Source organism: Daktulosphaira vitifoliae, unplaced genomic scaffold, assembly GCF_025091365.1.
Source record: "Daktulosphaira vitifoliae isolate Bord-2020 unplaced genomic scaffold, ASM2509136v1 Scaffold_3, whole genome shotgun sequence".
Taxonomy (NCBI): Eukaryota; Metazoa; Arthropoda; class Insecta; order Hemiptera; family Phylloxeridae; genus Daktulosphaira; species Daktulosphaira vitifoliae.
Genome location: NW_026099574.1, coordinates 38,148,029 through 38,164,649, shown reverse-complemented (window position 1 = coordinate 38,164,649; position 16,621 = coordinate 38,148,029). Strand labels below are relative to the sequence as shown.

Below are 16,621 nucleotides of genomic sequence, written 5' to 3'. Positions count from 1 at the left end.
GCGAGCGTCCGGCGTCCGCTTCCTCCTTCTTCTTCCTGCTCCTCTTCTTCCTCGGTTTCTTTGCGGGGGGAGCGGGCGGGCAGGCAACCGCAAGCCCCTCGACCTCGTTGCGTGCGGTGGCCGTGTTCCCGACGGCACTGATTGGTGGCCCATATGTGTCCCACCAACATGCCGTCTGGGACGACGCGTCTTGCCAGGTCGCCGCACCACGTTCGTCCACGGCCGACCCTTCGCTGCCCGCAGCCTCCTGAGGCTCCGTCTGCGTCGAAAAATCGACGTTCGGGATGTCCTCGTCCGGAGTGCGGGTCAGCTCCAGGTCGTGCATGGCACGAACGCTCCTAATGAGTGCCTCCGCAGCCACAGCCAGATTGGCATGCGGGGGAACCACCGCCATCACCCTCTCCAGTAGGTCCGCCTGGTGGACCACAAGGGCCAGTCCGGCCGTAAGAACGGCCTTGGATCTGGCTTGGTCCAGCTTTTTACGGGGTGTCCCGTCATCATGGAAGAGGTCGGAAGGCGTGATGTCCGCGCACTTCCGCCTCTTCATCTCCGGGGCCCTACCAGGCGTATCCATCACCGGGATGGCGGCATCCGGAGGAGTGTCCTCCAGAACAATAATGAGCGGCGCGTCTGCTGAGGGGGACGCTTCCTTCCGCTTAACGCGGAGATCTTCGTCCTCCCCGAGACTGACCGCTACAACGTCCGCTGTCACCGCTGCTTTCTCAGCTTGCGCTAAGAGCTTGGGTGACCCGCCCCTCGACGCCTTGCGCAGTCTCTCCACGATGGAGGGCCTGGCTGGGCTGATTGTCTAACCTTGACTATGGTAAATAGTTCGGTGCTCCAGTTCGGCAAATAACCCTTGTCAAACACTGATTTATGTACACTAATCCGAACTTTGTCACCTACGTGAAATTTTACCGGTAAATTATCGGGTATTTTGTGTAACTTGAGTCGAACCAGGGCGGGGTTTTGCACAGCTTGCACCGGTATCATTCCGATTGTTCTATGTTTACGCACGTTATTGTATTCGTGCAACAGCGTAGGCAACCGATTCACCCACTTGTACGAACCACGTGCACTAAAATCGCACCACATTGCGTTTTTCAACGTGCGGTTAAAACGTTCCACGAGACAGGCTTTCATAGTGGAATAAGTTGAATAGTGATTGATTGCATATTGTGACATCAGTTTTTGAAACTGTTTGTTGTAGAATTCTTTACCATTGTCCGTTTGCAAAAGTTTAGGATGACGACCTTGTTTTAATATTCCATTCATGGCAGCAGTAACTTCTTTGGCTGTTTTATTTTTCAACGGAATGGCCCACGCATATTTTGAAAATCCATCGATGCACGTTAAAATATACCGATGATGTCGATCGGGGTATACGCGCATTTCCACGAGGTCAGCATGCCAAACATCATCGAGACCTTTGATATTTATTCGAGCACGGGTGTACGTCCTACGGGCCTGCTGATGTAGTTCATAGGCAATGTTCTTATTCATAATGTTGATGGTATTTGTTCAATGTAACCGGTTTCCTGCAACTCTTCCAATATAGAAATGATTTCCGGTGCAATTCCTGTGTTACCAGCTGACCGGGCCGATATCAATAAACGTAAACGATCTACGAGCTCGTTGGGTTCGTCCCAGTACACATACTCTTTTTTCTTGTTGTTCAACCTTAACTGTAGACCCGCACCGATAATAGATGTGTCACTGATGCTGCTGTTTTCAAATAATGGTAAGGAATTGTTTGCGCTACCACCATCATTGTTTTCAAACAATGGTTTAATAGTGTTAACATATTTTTGACCTCCTTTTTTTAATGTTCCGTCTTTATTCAAATGTACACCGGTTTCGAGTAAAATTGTTTTGTATGCCTGCAAATCCGATTCGGAGTAAACACCGGGATTTTTCGAAAAAAGTAAGTCCACAAGACCTAATGTCAGCAGGAATTTTTTCTCCAGTACGTTGATTATTCCTCCATTGACAAAGATATTGTCGACTCCACCTATTGTCAATGTTCCTTCTGGTGTCACTTTTGGTCCATACATTTTGTCTCTGTTCGGGTTCATTGACCATTGGTGCATGTACTGATGGAAAAACCCATCATCATGTTCCATATTGTATCTATCATCATTTAAACTTTTGATGGATTGCTGTAGTTGTTGTTCATGTTGTTGTTGCTGCTGCTGTTGCTGTTGCTGTTGCTGTGTCACGATTTTATCCAATGGTGCAATGATTGGTGCCAATTCTTGTTTTACGCGACTCAATGAATCCGCTTCACCACGATGCAATTCCGTGTACATTTTTCGAACATTTTCCCGAGCTTCCGTCAATAATTTCAACAACGTTTTTTTTTCTTCACGAATTCTATTATTATCAATAGTACTCATATTGNTTTTTTTTTCTTCACGAATTCTATTATTAATAGTACTCATATCGTCACAAATGTGTCAAACTTGTATCTATACCGACCACCGTCACGCGCGAAGTCTAAACAAATCACTGCAAATCCATACCGGTCTTTGTTCCAACAATGTTTGCAAAACTCTTTGAATTCGCCGAATTTCATATCGCAACACACGTATTCATCGTACGCGTGCCGTAGATTAACTTCATCCTGTCGGAACAACACCACCAAATTTGTGTTGTCACGTAACATTTGTTTTTGTATGCGTGATAATGTTTGTGAGAGAAAAAACACGTCAACTCGACGGTGACGTCCACGCGCGAAATAATCACACATTACATTTTGTTTTTCCATAACAACATCGTCGAATATAAAAACGGAATTGGACAGGATGTTATCCACCGACGGTACATCTTCCCCGTTTTCATAGGTAAACAACTGCACTCCTTGGACACCACGTAAAACTTCCACGAGTAGTTGATACTTGCACTGATGCAACGATTTTGAGTAAACGTATACATTTTCAAATCGAAGTCCGTTGATATCGGTCAGTAGGGTAAACATCAAGTTTGTTTTTCCACAATTTGATGGTCCGCAAATAAATGCACGTATTGTGTTTGGTAAAGTTTACCGTGTTTACTGGATGCAATATCACTACTTTTTTCAAAATTCACGATAGGTAGCGTGAGGGTCTGTTTTTTGAAACGCATCGCACGTCATCGAACCATTACCGTCAATATGAAAATAATGGTTAAACAGAGACAACGTGGAAAACAAGGTGCAGGGATATTGAACAGTGTAATCAACAAATTACCATTCGAAGCCCACATTCCAGGTGTGTATGTGTCTGTGTGTGTATGTAATTATTCAAAATTATTCTTTGTAAATAGTTTTATCATTATTTTAAATGTTTACCATTTAGGTTATCAATTTGCGGGCCCTGGAACACGGTTAGAAAAGAGATTAAAGCGAGGTGACGTTGGAGTGAACCCGCTTGATGCTGCTTGCCGCAATCACGATATCATTTATAGTAAATACAAGAATCTCGAGGACCGTCATAAAGCGGATAAGGTGTTGGAACATCGGGCTTGGGAACGAGTGTTGGCCAAAGACGCTAAATTGCCTGAACGAGTCGCAGCTTGGAGTGTGACCAACGCAATGAAATTGAAACGTAAACTCGGTATGGGTTTTAAACGAATCGTGCGTGCGGCCAAACTTGATAAAAATGCTCAACAAATGGATTTATTGAGTGTGGCAAAACGATCGTTGATGGCAGCACGGCGTGTGGTGAGAAAGAAAAAAATTTCACTGCCCCGTACCATAAACGTTCCGAAAACTAAAGGCGATGTACTACCGCTTATACCTATATTTGCCGGACTGTCGGCGTTGGGAGCTTTAGCCGGCGGTGCTGCAAATGTGGTCAAGTTGGCTACCGAACTTAGCCGTAAAGGCAATACAGCGACAAGCATAGGTAAAGGATTTTACCTGCAACCATACAAATCGGGGTCTGGTTTCAAATTGATGGCGAGAANGGGGTCTGGTTTCAAATTGACGGCGAGTACGAAAACTAAGAAAAAGACGTCTCGAAAAAATCATAAGAAAAAAACAAAAAACTAATTTCACAGCTACCCGATCGTGCCTTGTACGATGTTGAAATTGCAAATTTCGGTAGTCGAGCGTTCGATCGTAAAGTGTTTCGTGGCGTGTTCTGTCGTGACAAGTTACCTCAGTCGGGACCGAAAACAATCGAAATGGGTGTAGTGAACTTGGACCTTTCCACTAACCCTGGCACTCATTGGGTAGCATATAGTAAACGTGGTAAACGCATTACGTATTTTGACAGTTTTGGTAATTTACGACCACCGTTGGAACTGCAACGATACTTTAAAGGATGCACAATCGTGCACAATTATAGTAGATATCAAAACTTCAACGAGGTAAATTGTGGTCACTTGTGTTTGGAATTTTAATCGAACAACAACAACAACATGACAACAACGGTAACGTTAACATGCGTGAGATCTGAATTGCAATGTACATTCAATTCACCCATCGATGTCGGTGACAAATGTAAAATTGGGCTATTGAGCTTGCATACGTGGAACACTATACCCAATATTGACGAGGATTGTAATAAATTCATTTTCGGCACTGATGACAAACCAATTATGATGATAAAATTACCGATGGAANACAAACCAATTATGGTGATAACACTACCGACGGGATCGTACGAATTTGACGATTTACAGAAACGAATTACCGACAAGTACAATGGAGAAGAATACAAGTACAGTATGCAAAAACAATTAGATTTTGATGATCCATTGTTGCCAACGGTTGGTTTGCTCAAGGAAAACAGCAGTGAAATCGGTGACAAAGAGTTGGGTGATCGAAACGTTATTTCTTTCACAGCCGATCGCAACACTATGCGAAGTATAATCAAATGCGATCACGCCATAGATTTTACACACCCGCAATCAATCGGTGGAATGCTGGGATTCCGACCTCGTGTATTGGCACCAAAAATGGAACACACGTCGGATTTCCTGNATGGAACACACGTCGGATTTTCCGTTATCTATTACAAAGGTGACATGCATACGAGTTGACTGCAATATAATTGTTGGCTCGTACCACGAAGGACGTCAATCGCATACATTGCATGAATTCTTTCCAAACGTACCACCGGGTTACCGTATTATCGAATGTCCCAGACAAATCGTTTACTATCCATTAAACACAAACGTATTGAACACGATTTGAATCACATTGCTCGATCAAGACGGCCAACGTGTCAACTTAAGAGGTGAAAAATTAACAGTGCGTCTACACATCAAACAAGATGGATGAAAGTACGATGACGTTATGGGACCGTATAAAACAAATTGATTCCTCACATATTGGATTATTTTTGTGCATACTAGTCACAGTTGTGCAACTATTACTGCTCCTTCAAACATCCGACAATAGCTGTCAGCTGATAAACAGTGACAATAACAACAACAACAACAACAGTTCAGCTACAATTTATCGTTTGGAAGCACTGGCTCGTGAACTTTATTCAGTCGATGACCGTGTCTTTATATTGGAAAAACGTGTTGATACTCTTTAAATGCCTCTGAGTTTACANACTCTTTAAATGCCTCTGAGTTTCAACAAGAGTGTAGTGCACCATCATTTGGGTGATGGCATATACTCTACGACGGAGCAACGGAACAATCGTGTGACGCTATCGCAGCAGCAACAACTCACAAAGGAAAATATTGAATTTTTAAAATCATTAGGTTGTCGAGTCAATCATGGCCGAGTACTTACACGTGTTGGAAAAATATCAACAAGACGACAGCGTAAAACGTGAATACTATCTAGAACATCAGAGCTACAACAACTCGTACGAACACAACGATGAAATCCGCATCGAGGTACGTAACAAGGAGAAATTCACCGTACCGTGCGAAAGTTATTTGCAAATCGAAGGAAAACTGGAAAAACCACCAGTTGGAACAGTCGGTGAAATGGTTATGGGGCAAAATTTTCTCATGCACTTATTCGACGAAATCAGATTTGAGGTAAATGGTAAAGAAGTGGACAAGATAAAATATGTCGGAGTGGCTACAACCATCAAGGGTTATTGTTCCCTCACACCCAACGACATTTGACGATTGCAACCTGCCGGATGGAAATATGCGCAAATCTTGCACAACAACGATTTCGTCGATGGGACTGAATTTGTGCCGCAATGTCCATTGTCTATGTGCNTTTGTGGCGCAATGTCCATTGTCTATGTGCATGGGATTTTTCGAACGATACCGACGAACACTGATAAACTGTACTCAGACACTCGTGTTGAATAGATCGAGTACCGACAGCACTGTTGTAACATTTGTTCCACAGACAACAACAACAGACGATAAAGAGCAAGTTGCAACATTGATAAAACAAATCAATGTGAAAATATCGAAAATCAAATGGGTGATAAAGTNAAATCAATGTGAAAATATCGAAAATCAAATGGGTGGTAAAGTACTTTGAACCCAGCGTGAAAACCGAACTGGGTCTTATGCGTATTCTGGACAGCAAGAAATGGCTCCCGTTAGAATTTCAACACTGGGATGTTGCCGTTTACCCATTGGTACCGCAGACAACTCATCACACGTGGTCGGTGCGCACCTATTCGAATGTGGAAAAACCCAGATATCTACTTATTGCCATGGGTAATGAGAACGAACACGTTCTTGGAGATTTCGATCACTGTTCATTGAGAAACGTCAAAGCGTATCTGAATGCGGACGAATACCCATACGAGAACCAAAACGCCGATTTCGCCAACAACAAATATACAACCTTCTACAACTCGTACACTCAATTCCAAACAATGTACTACGGTCGTAAAGATCCGTACCCTCTACTAGATTATATAAATTACAAAAAACGTGGACCCATAGTTGTGATCGATTGTTCTAAACAAAACGATACCGTCAAGACTTCAACGGTTGATCTACGTTTGGATTTCGAATGCTCTAAACAGTTTCCCGATAAAACATCATTGTATTGTGTAATTATTCACGATTGTCAAATGGAATACAACGCATTTACGGGTGAAGTACGAAAACTCTAATGTATATACAAATGTATTTTTATTATTGTATAATTTACAATATAGTATAGAAACAAAAAAATGTATAAATATATAATTTTTATTAATAAAAACATGGTTATTTTGCAAACTTGTTGTTTTTTATGTTATTTTATTTCGATTATCCTTGAATTTGACTGGAAAAGTCACACATAGGAGGTCTTTCTTGTCAATTTTCGGCAAAGCATCTATACCTAAAAATGATCTATTTGTAGCCAATTCTACCAGATCGGAAAAGTAATACAAGTGCTGAAAGTTTTATAAGTATTAGAGTTAAGATGAAAAAATAAAATATTTTTTAACATACTTTCATGTGTGCATAATTGAAAATAGTTTTCGAGATGTTTTCTAGACATTTAGCCATAAATCCCGTACAACAAATTTCGTAGAAATATAACAAATCAGGCGTTTTAATTTGAGGAAAAATTATCGGTTTCTTTTCAACCACCATACGATCAATTGAAGACTGAAGTATAACCTTTATTTCATGTAAAATACGCGGACGTATATGAAACAATTGTCGATGTATTTTCTCAAATAACATATCTTTAAAGAAGTACAATTACGCAAATTCAGATGTATTCATCAAAAATATACAGTTGTCATCACGTTTTGACTGAAACAGTAATGTATCTTTTCGGGTAATAGTTTGCACCCACTGTGTCAGAATCACCTTAATGTTTTCATCTTGCAAAAGTAGTATTCCGTTTAAATTTTCCGTTATCGATAAAATATATCCGCACATTGAATACATTCTATGTAGTAAATCGATAGTGATAATAAGTTCTTGATGACAGTTTACCAACTTTACTTTTGGCCAAAATGAATCGTCAGGATCCAGACCAATGTATACGCGAGACATTTGTGAAATGCTATATATTGATGAATCGATCAAGTTGTTGATTTTATCGNCTATATATTGATGAATCGATCAAGTCGTTGATTTTATTGAATTTACACCTTGGTGTAGCCATTGTGATTAAAGTCTCAAGGTCCAATAGGCGTTACTATCGCTGCGATTCGCATTCACCGTTTTTTCAATTGTTTCAATTGAATCCAAAAGTTCGTAATATATTCGCTTCACAACTGAGCATGCACATTCAGGATTGTCCGAATTTTTTTCCACATTCAATAATTCACAACCCTTGTAGTGTAAAAAGTCTCCACCGGTTCCGTTGACTTTATTTCCTAGACGTTCCGCAAAATATTGCAAATCTCGATAATTTTTCAATAATTTACTGATTGGTTTAAAAACTCTATCTGTCGGTTCGTTTTCAACAAAAAAAATCAATTTATTCGATGTNTTCAACAAGACAAATCAATTTATTCGATATATTACTTAAATAATCCATCTTACACGCACAATAGATTAACAAATACTGAGAACCGATTAGTAGTCAACAGACAATGTTGCTGCTGCACAACACCAAACTTTCCAAACATCTGTTAGACATTGGAATCTCGATGACGAATGAGGTGTATTTTATGGATTACATGACTACGGCTTATACCCCGTCGACGACGACAACGACGTCGATGGCGGCGGCGGCGGTTGCGATGACACAATATAACGCGCGACCGTTTGACGTACAACTCCGAGGGGGAGGGTGTAGGCAGGAGNAACGCGCGACCGTTTGACGTACAACTCCTAGGTGGGAGGGTGTAGGCAGGGGCAGAGTCTTTAACATTATTGTATGTGACGTGATGACCTTAAGGGCGATTATATTACGTAACACCTGTGATGCTCCTGATTGAGGGGCACGCGTTGCTGCATACGTCACACCGACAACGACGTAACGCCGAGTCAGCTGACCACCTACCCTCCGCCAACCCACATTATTATCGCAATTTTAACAATAACACACTTGATTTACAACTTTAACAATTACGATTGACCTAATTAACCATTTAATTACCCATTAACACTCTTAATTTATTACTTTTTGATGACGTATGGCACTAATTACCATGGCGGCATCCTTTGATCCCCAGAACCCGCTATTTAGATACTACTACGCTATTTAGATAGTGTTTAATTTTAAAAAATTGGTGGATTATTCCAAAAGCAACATTATCTGCTAGTTCGTTATTAATGTCCTGATTCAGATAAAGTATATCGAATGAAAAAGGGATTATTAAAAATTATTATTTCTCATAAAAATATTATGTTGATCCATACACTTTTCAATAAGTTATAGCATTATAAAGTTAAAAATAAAAAACCCAGCACAGGGGGGTCGCGGCACAGTGGTGACGTGGCATAGATGGATCAAGTATAATGATATTTGACAGTGATTAAAATCACTATCAAAAAAAAACGCTTCGATGCAAATCTTTAGATACTGTTTAATTTTAAAAAATTGGTGGACTATTCCAAAAGCTACATGATCTGCTAGTTCATTATTAATATCCTAATTAAGATAAAGTATGTAGAATGAAAAAGGGATTATTAAAAAATATTATTTCTCATAAAAAAATAATGTTGATCCATACACTTTTCAATATGTCATAGCATTATAAAGTTAAAAATGTAAAAAATAAAATCGAGAATTTTCACACAATAATAGCATTCGGTAGCCATTTTCACCGTGAAGATAAATTAAAGTCCGAAATTTTTTTTTCGCATAATAAAGTAAATTACATTAGCTTTAATTTAAGATATATATAAAAGTGTCAGACTTTCCGGAACACTTTCAAAATTTAAGTTGAAAAAGTCAATTTTTTGTGAAAAAGTTGTCATTTTGAATCCCCCCCTGTAGGCAGGTAAAAAGTCAGATTTATAAAAAAAATATACCAAATGATAGGTAAAGACATCATGCATCTACAAAAAAAAGAATTATATTGATCCATACATCTTTCGAGAAGTTATAGCATTATAAAGTTAAAAATATAAAAAAGAATTTTTTTACAAAAATCGTATTTTTTTTATAAACTTTGATGTCTGTTTTCACCATGAAGATAAAATAAAGTCCGAAATTTTTTTTTACCATTATAAAGTATATCATATTAGCTTTAATTTAAGATATATATAAAAGTGTCAGACTTTCCGAAACACTTTCAAAAGTTACGTTGAAAAAGTTCTACTTTCTATATGCATTTTTATGTTTTGAATCCCCCCTGTATTTAGGGAAATGGTCCGATTTAAAAAAACAGTATGTCGAATGAAAGATCTATATAAATACTACTTCTCATAAAAAAATTGTAATGATTCATACATTTTTCAAAAAGTTATAGCATAATAAAGTTAAAAATGGAAAATACAAAATCGAAAATTTTCACACAAAAATAGCATTTGGTAGCCATTTTCACCATGAAGATAAGATAAAGTCCGAAATTTTTTTTTTTCATAATAAAGCATATTACATTAGCTTTAATTTAAGATATATATAAAAGTGTCAGACCTTCCGGAACATTTTCAAAATTTAAGTTAAAAAAATTAATTTTTTGTGAAAAAGTTGTCATTTTAAATCCCCTCTTGTGGGCAGGTAAAGGGTTAAATTTATGAAAAAAATATACCAAACGAAAGGTAATGATATTACACATCTATATAAAAAAGAATTATATTGATATGTTCATTTTTGAAAAAGTTACGGTACTTTTAAGTAAAAAAAATCGAAAAAATGTTGAAAATTAGCGATTTTTAAATTTGAAATTTTTTTGGAGGTTTCCCCCATTTACGGGGAACGAGGGCATTTTTTTTAATTTTTGAGGGTAATGTCTTCGACTAGATACAATTTTTGATCTTTTGACGTATCATTGAAAGAAATTGGTTCGGTGAGAACTGAGAAAAAGTGGTAACAGACACAAAAAAAAAAAAAAAAAAATAAACACATCTTAGTAAAACCAATACCTTCTCAGCTTCGCATTGAAGCTAAAAATAAAATTGAGAATTTTCATACAATAATAGCATTTGGTTGCTATTTTCACCGTGAAGACAAAATAAAGTCCGAATTTTTTTTTTTGCATAATAAAGAACATTACATTAGCTTTAATTTAAGATATATAAAAGTGTCAGACTTTCCGGAACAATTTAAAATATTAAGTTGAAAAAGTAAATTTTTTCTGAAAAAGTTATCATTTTAAATACCCCCCTGTAGGTATGTAAAAAGAATTTTTTTACAAAAATCGTATTTGTTTTATTAACTTTGATGTCTTTTTTCACCATGAAGATAGAATGAAGTCCGAAATTTTACCATAATAAAGAATTTTACATGACCTTTAATTTAATATATATATAGAAGTGTCAGACTTTCTGAAACACTTTTAAAAGTTAAGTTGAAAAAGTTAATTTTTTGTAAAAAAGTTGTAATTTTAAATCCCCTCCTGTGGGCAGTTAAAGGGTCAAATAAAAAAAAAAATATACGAAATGAAAGGTAAATGAAATGAAAAAATTATATTGATATGTTTATTTTTAAAAAAGTTACGGCAGTTTTTAGAAAAAAAATTGAAAAAATTTCGAAAATTAGCCATTTTTAAATTTGTAATTTTTTTGGAGGTGTCTCCCATTTACGGGGAACGAGGAATTTTTTTTTCAATTTTTGAGAGTAATTTCTTCGACTAGATACAATTTGTGATCTTTTGACGTATCATTGAAAGAAATTGGTTCGGTGAGAGCTAAGAAAAAGTGGTGTCAGAGACAAAAAAAAAAAAAAACACATCTTAGTAAAACCAATACATTTTCAGCTTCGCATCGAAGCTAAAATAATTGTTTTTTTTTTCCTCTTATAATAAATAAAAAAATATACTATAAAATTATTATGAGTATTATTCTCATATAATATTTATTAATTATGCATTATTTTAATTAATATTGTGATTATTTATATTTCATATCGCATGTAAACAATCTATGAAACCAATTGATCTCCAAATGTAATATTAATTAATTTAAATATGATATAAATAGTTTTATGTTAAGAACTAGATTTATGAAAAAACAACGGAATAAATAATTTGATTGAAGAATTTATTCTGTGGTACCATTACCAAATAAAAAACCATTATAGTTGATGTAAGGTTGATAAGTAATTATGTAGTAAACACAAGATTGGTGATAGAAGTGGCATTGAGCTGTTAAATTTTTCTAACGAAAATGTCACACAAAAATATAAATATTAACAAACAAAATTTAATAGAACACCAAATAAGTTTGCATCTATTGAAACACGGTAGTAGTGATGGCGGTATGTTAGCCGGAAAGATTTAGCGTAATCTCATTTTACGTATTTTAGAGTTACTTTTGAAAAAATATATTTTCCAATGAACATACATCTGTTTTAAAAATTGTAAATGTATAAACTTGTCAGAAGAACAATGCACGTAATATACAAGATAGACTTAGAAATAAGTTCCATAGATGAAGCCATTGATATGTCATTGCATAGAAAACTTACGTCAAATTTGGTCAGAGCGGAATTGTTGCTTCAAACACTACAACAAATAAAAACTAAATTATCGCGAGAATGTCTGTTCTAGCGGTCCTTAAAAATCTCCAAATATTGTATCATATCAACACATTCAACTGTTTTGCCGATCTAGAAAACATAAAAATCGTGAACAATTGCGGCAACTTTAATGTATATTCTATACATTCACTACCGTTATATATGTCAAATTTAAAATAATGGATTAAATATGATACTAGCGATAACCTCATTACGGTATCAGATGACAGGACCGCATACACGCTAATACCTACAATACAACTAAACTCATGTGAAAGAAATGTAATTACCGGACTATATATAAGCGGAATCCATCATGTAAATTTAATTCATTTATGAATACAAATAAAATTACCCATGCAAAAAAACAATAGTATTACCTTCATCAATATTTATAACAAGCAACAAGCACATTTATTTCAATTCCAATAAAGAAAAAGAAATAATTTATAAGTGTTGGACCAGCCTGCCACTAACATTTACATGGTCCAATTAACAAATGCTAGTCTTATAAAAAATTCACAACACTGTGATATAATTCACGAGAGCTCATTTATTTCCCCTATCATTGAGCAAAATATTATTCTAAACATATAAATCCATGTATCAAAATTGAGTATAAAATCAATATTATCAAATAACGACAGCGAGATATTATCAAAATTATCATACTCGACATAATAAATAATTTTTCAAAACTTAAGATTGACCAAAATGATAAGATAAATTTTGATAAAATTGTCGAGCACTTAAAAACAAATAAAAATTTTGATGACACTAAAAGAACCGTAATAATTTCAATAGGACTGGCGATTTTAATCACTGTCAGATATCATTATACTTGATCCAACTATGCCACGTCACCACTGTGTCGCGACCACCATGTACTTGCTTTTTTTTATAAGTATAAATGTAGAAACTATTTTTAAACTCTAGAAAACATATTTAGATGGTATGAGGACACAATTTTATTAAGTAATTTTTTTAGACAACCCTAGTACACATACATAAATTGCTTGATCAAAAAAGTTGGTGCGCTTATCGCCGCGCGGAAGCTGAAGGAATGTTGAGTAAGTTTAAGCACGATTACCTCCCACTGGATCCAGAAGTTGAAAAAGGTCTAAAGCCTATTTATGAAAATTTATCTCGGCATGAATTGCTTTATAGATGCAAAGGTAGTAATACTCAAAACAATAATGAAAGTTACAACGGTTTACTTTGGCACTTTTCACCAAAGCACCTTCATAATGGATTGAAAACTATTANACCAAAGCACCTTCATAATGGATTGAAAACTATTAAATTAGCAAATTTTTTTACAACTTCAATATTCAATAACGGTTACTTCTCAATTTTAAAGATATTTAATGTAATGGGAGTAAAAGTTGGACCTGCAGCAAGAGATTATACGGCTCTTAAGGACGAGACGAGACTACGAATCGCTGATCATCGCCAACGGGCTTGTTCAAAAGAGGGTCGATCATCTCGAAGAAGAGCTTCTTCAGCTCAACAAGCACTTTTNTCTTCTTCAACTCAACAAGCACTTTTTGAGGAAGAGGGAGGTGAATTATATGGGCCTGGAATAGCAGATTAGCTGTAAGTATGATTTTAATCCATTTATAACAGTGAAAACGATCATTTTATCTTTAAACGCGTGTTTCTCGAAACAGCATTTTTCGAATTTGCTGGAATGATTACTCGGAGACAAATGATCCGATCGCTATCAAATTTTTTTTGCATCTCCTCTATATAGTTCTCCATATGATGACTTTCCAGTTTTTTGATCTGATCAAAAATCAAATTTTGGCAGGTCAAAAACGACCAACATTTTGGGAAAAATTAAATTTTTTTTTTCAACATGCCGCCATTTTGTCAATTTTTGATTATTTTGTTCGCCTGAGGGTCATTGTAATATTAAAATTATTTTACTATATTTTAAGTTTTATCTTCGATGCAAAGCTGAAAAGATATTTTTTTGTGGTTATCATTTTATTTTCTCAGCTCTAACTTGACCCACTTTTTTCAACGATTCATCAAATGACTACAATTCGTATCTAGTCAAAGATATTACCCTTAAAAATTGAAAAAAAATTCTAATTTACCAATTAGACAGTTAGTTATTCCATGTTCTCCATAATGACAATTAAAATCATTCATTTTTAATGTTTTAAAATATATATTGATGAATTAAGTTTTATATGATAGGTTTCAACTACAAAATTAAATCATTTTACTTTGTAATTTAATATTTTTATTACTCTATTGTGTGTACTACTACTAGACTATAATATTACAAAATTTTTGGTAACATGTTGCTATATAAATAATTTCTAAAAAAAATGATTGTTAGTTTCTCCTGAATTAATAATGGAGTATTACAATTATAATCAAATTTTATTATACGCTCAATTAAGTAAATTTTATTTACAACTTTGTTTTGATTGGTTCATTCAGTTAAAGTAAATCATTAAAATTAATTAAGTTTTGAATATTTCAATTGCAGAATCTTTTCAAACACCAAAAGTTACTAGAAAATTATTACTATTAATTCTATTTAAGTTATCTATTACGATAAAAATACAAAAATATATTGAGCTTTTCAGATAAATATACAATAAATAGTAATTATAAAATTTTCTGACTGCATAATGATCTTAACAATTTTTTTAATTGTCATAAAATTTTCTATTTAATGATGTCAATTTGAAACTTGCCAGTTAAGCTAAAAGTTATGGTAACATATTCAAATTTTTTTACTATAAACTTTCAATTTAAAAGACGAAATAAAGAAAGTTAAACATTATTATTTTTAACATATTAAAAATCAAATCAGTAATAATTTGAAAACAATAATTAAAAGAAAAAAAAAATGTATTTTATATGCAATTAGTAATAATATAAAAAATTAGAACTGATAGATAAAGTCTAATTGCAGATTTGAAAACAATGCGAAAATTTGATTTATAAAAGTATATTTTTGCTNATAACAGGAGTATTACAATTATAATCAAATTTTATTATACGCTCAATTAAGTAAATTTTATTAACAACTTTGTTTTGATTGGTTCATTCAGTTAAAGTAAATCATTAAAATTAATTAAGTTTTGAATATTTCAATTGCAGAATCTTTTCAAACACCAAAAGTTACTAGAAAATTATTACTATTAATTCTATTTAAGTTATCTATTACGATAAAAATACAAAAATATATTGAGCTTTTCAGATAAATATACAATAAATAGTAATTATAAAATTTTCTGACTGCATAATGATCTTAACAATTTTTTTAATTGTCATAAAATTTTCTATTTAATGATGTCAATTTGAAACTTGCCAGTTAAGCTAAAAGTTATGGTAACATATTCAAATTTTTTTACTATAAACTTTCAATTTAAAAGACGAAATAAAGAAAGTTAAACATTATTACTTTTAACATATTAAAAATCAAATCAGTAATAATTTGAAAACAATAATTAAAAGAAAAAAAAATGTATTTTATATGCAATTAGTAATAATATAAAAAATTAGAACTGATAGATAAAGTCTAATTGCAGATTTGAAAACAATGCGAAAATTTGATTTATAAAAGTATATTTTTGCTTCTGATGAAAGTTCCTTGTAGTCCAGTGCATTAATTTATAGTAACAAACAGTTTTTATTGATAATTATTGTATTAAGTCCTTTAAATTTTTATACACGTAAAAGTAAAGCAAAATATAACTTCTTTATTATTTTTATAATTTCTCCGTTTAAATTACAATATTAAGTTATTGAATATCATTTTCATACTAAATTTAATAATTATAATTAGTATTTATTCATATATTATATTTTAAAATCAAAGAACTACTAATAAGTAAATAATTAAAGAAATAAGAGTTGATGTTGCTTTTGGAATAATCCACCAATTTCTCTAAATGAAACACTATCTACAGATTTTCATCGAAGCGTTTCTTATGATAGTGATTTTAATTACTGTCAGATATCATCTATACTTGTCTCATCTATGCCTCGTCTACACTGTACCTCGACCTGCCTGCGCTACCGTTTTTTTTAACTTAACTATGTTGAAAGGACGCAGTATGTCTGGAACATTTTTAAAAGCTCAGTTTAAAACGTTTTACT

The 16,621-nt window shown here is 34.3% G+C and overlaps 1 protein-coding gene across 1 annotated transcript in view; it reads left to right on the top strand.

Moving 5' to 3' along the window:
• Positions 1 to 16,621, top strand: part of LOC126901549 (craniofacial development protein 2-like) — a 265,790-nt gene that overhangs the window by 33,932 nt on the left and 215,237 nt on the right. The window lies entirely within an intron of this gene.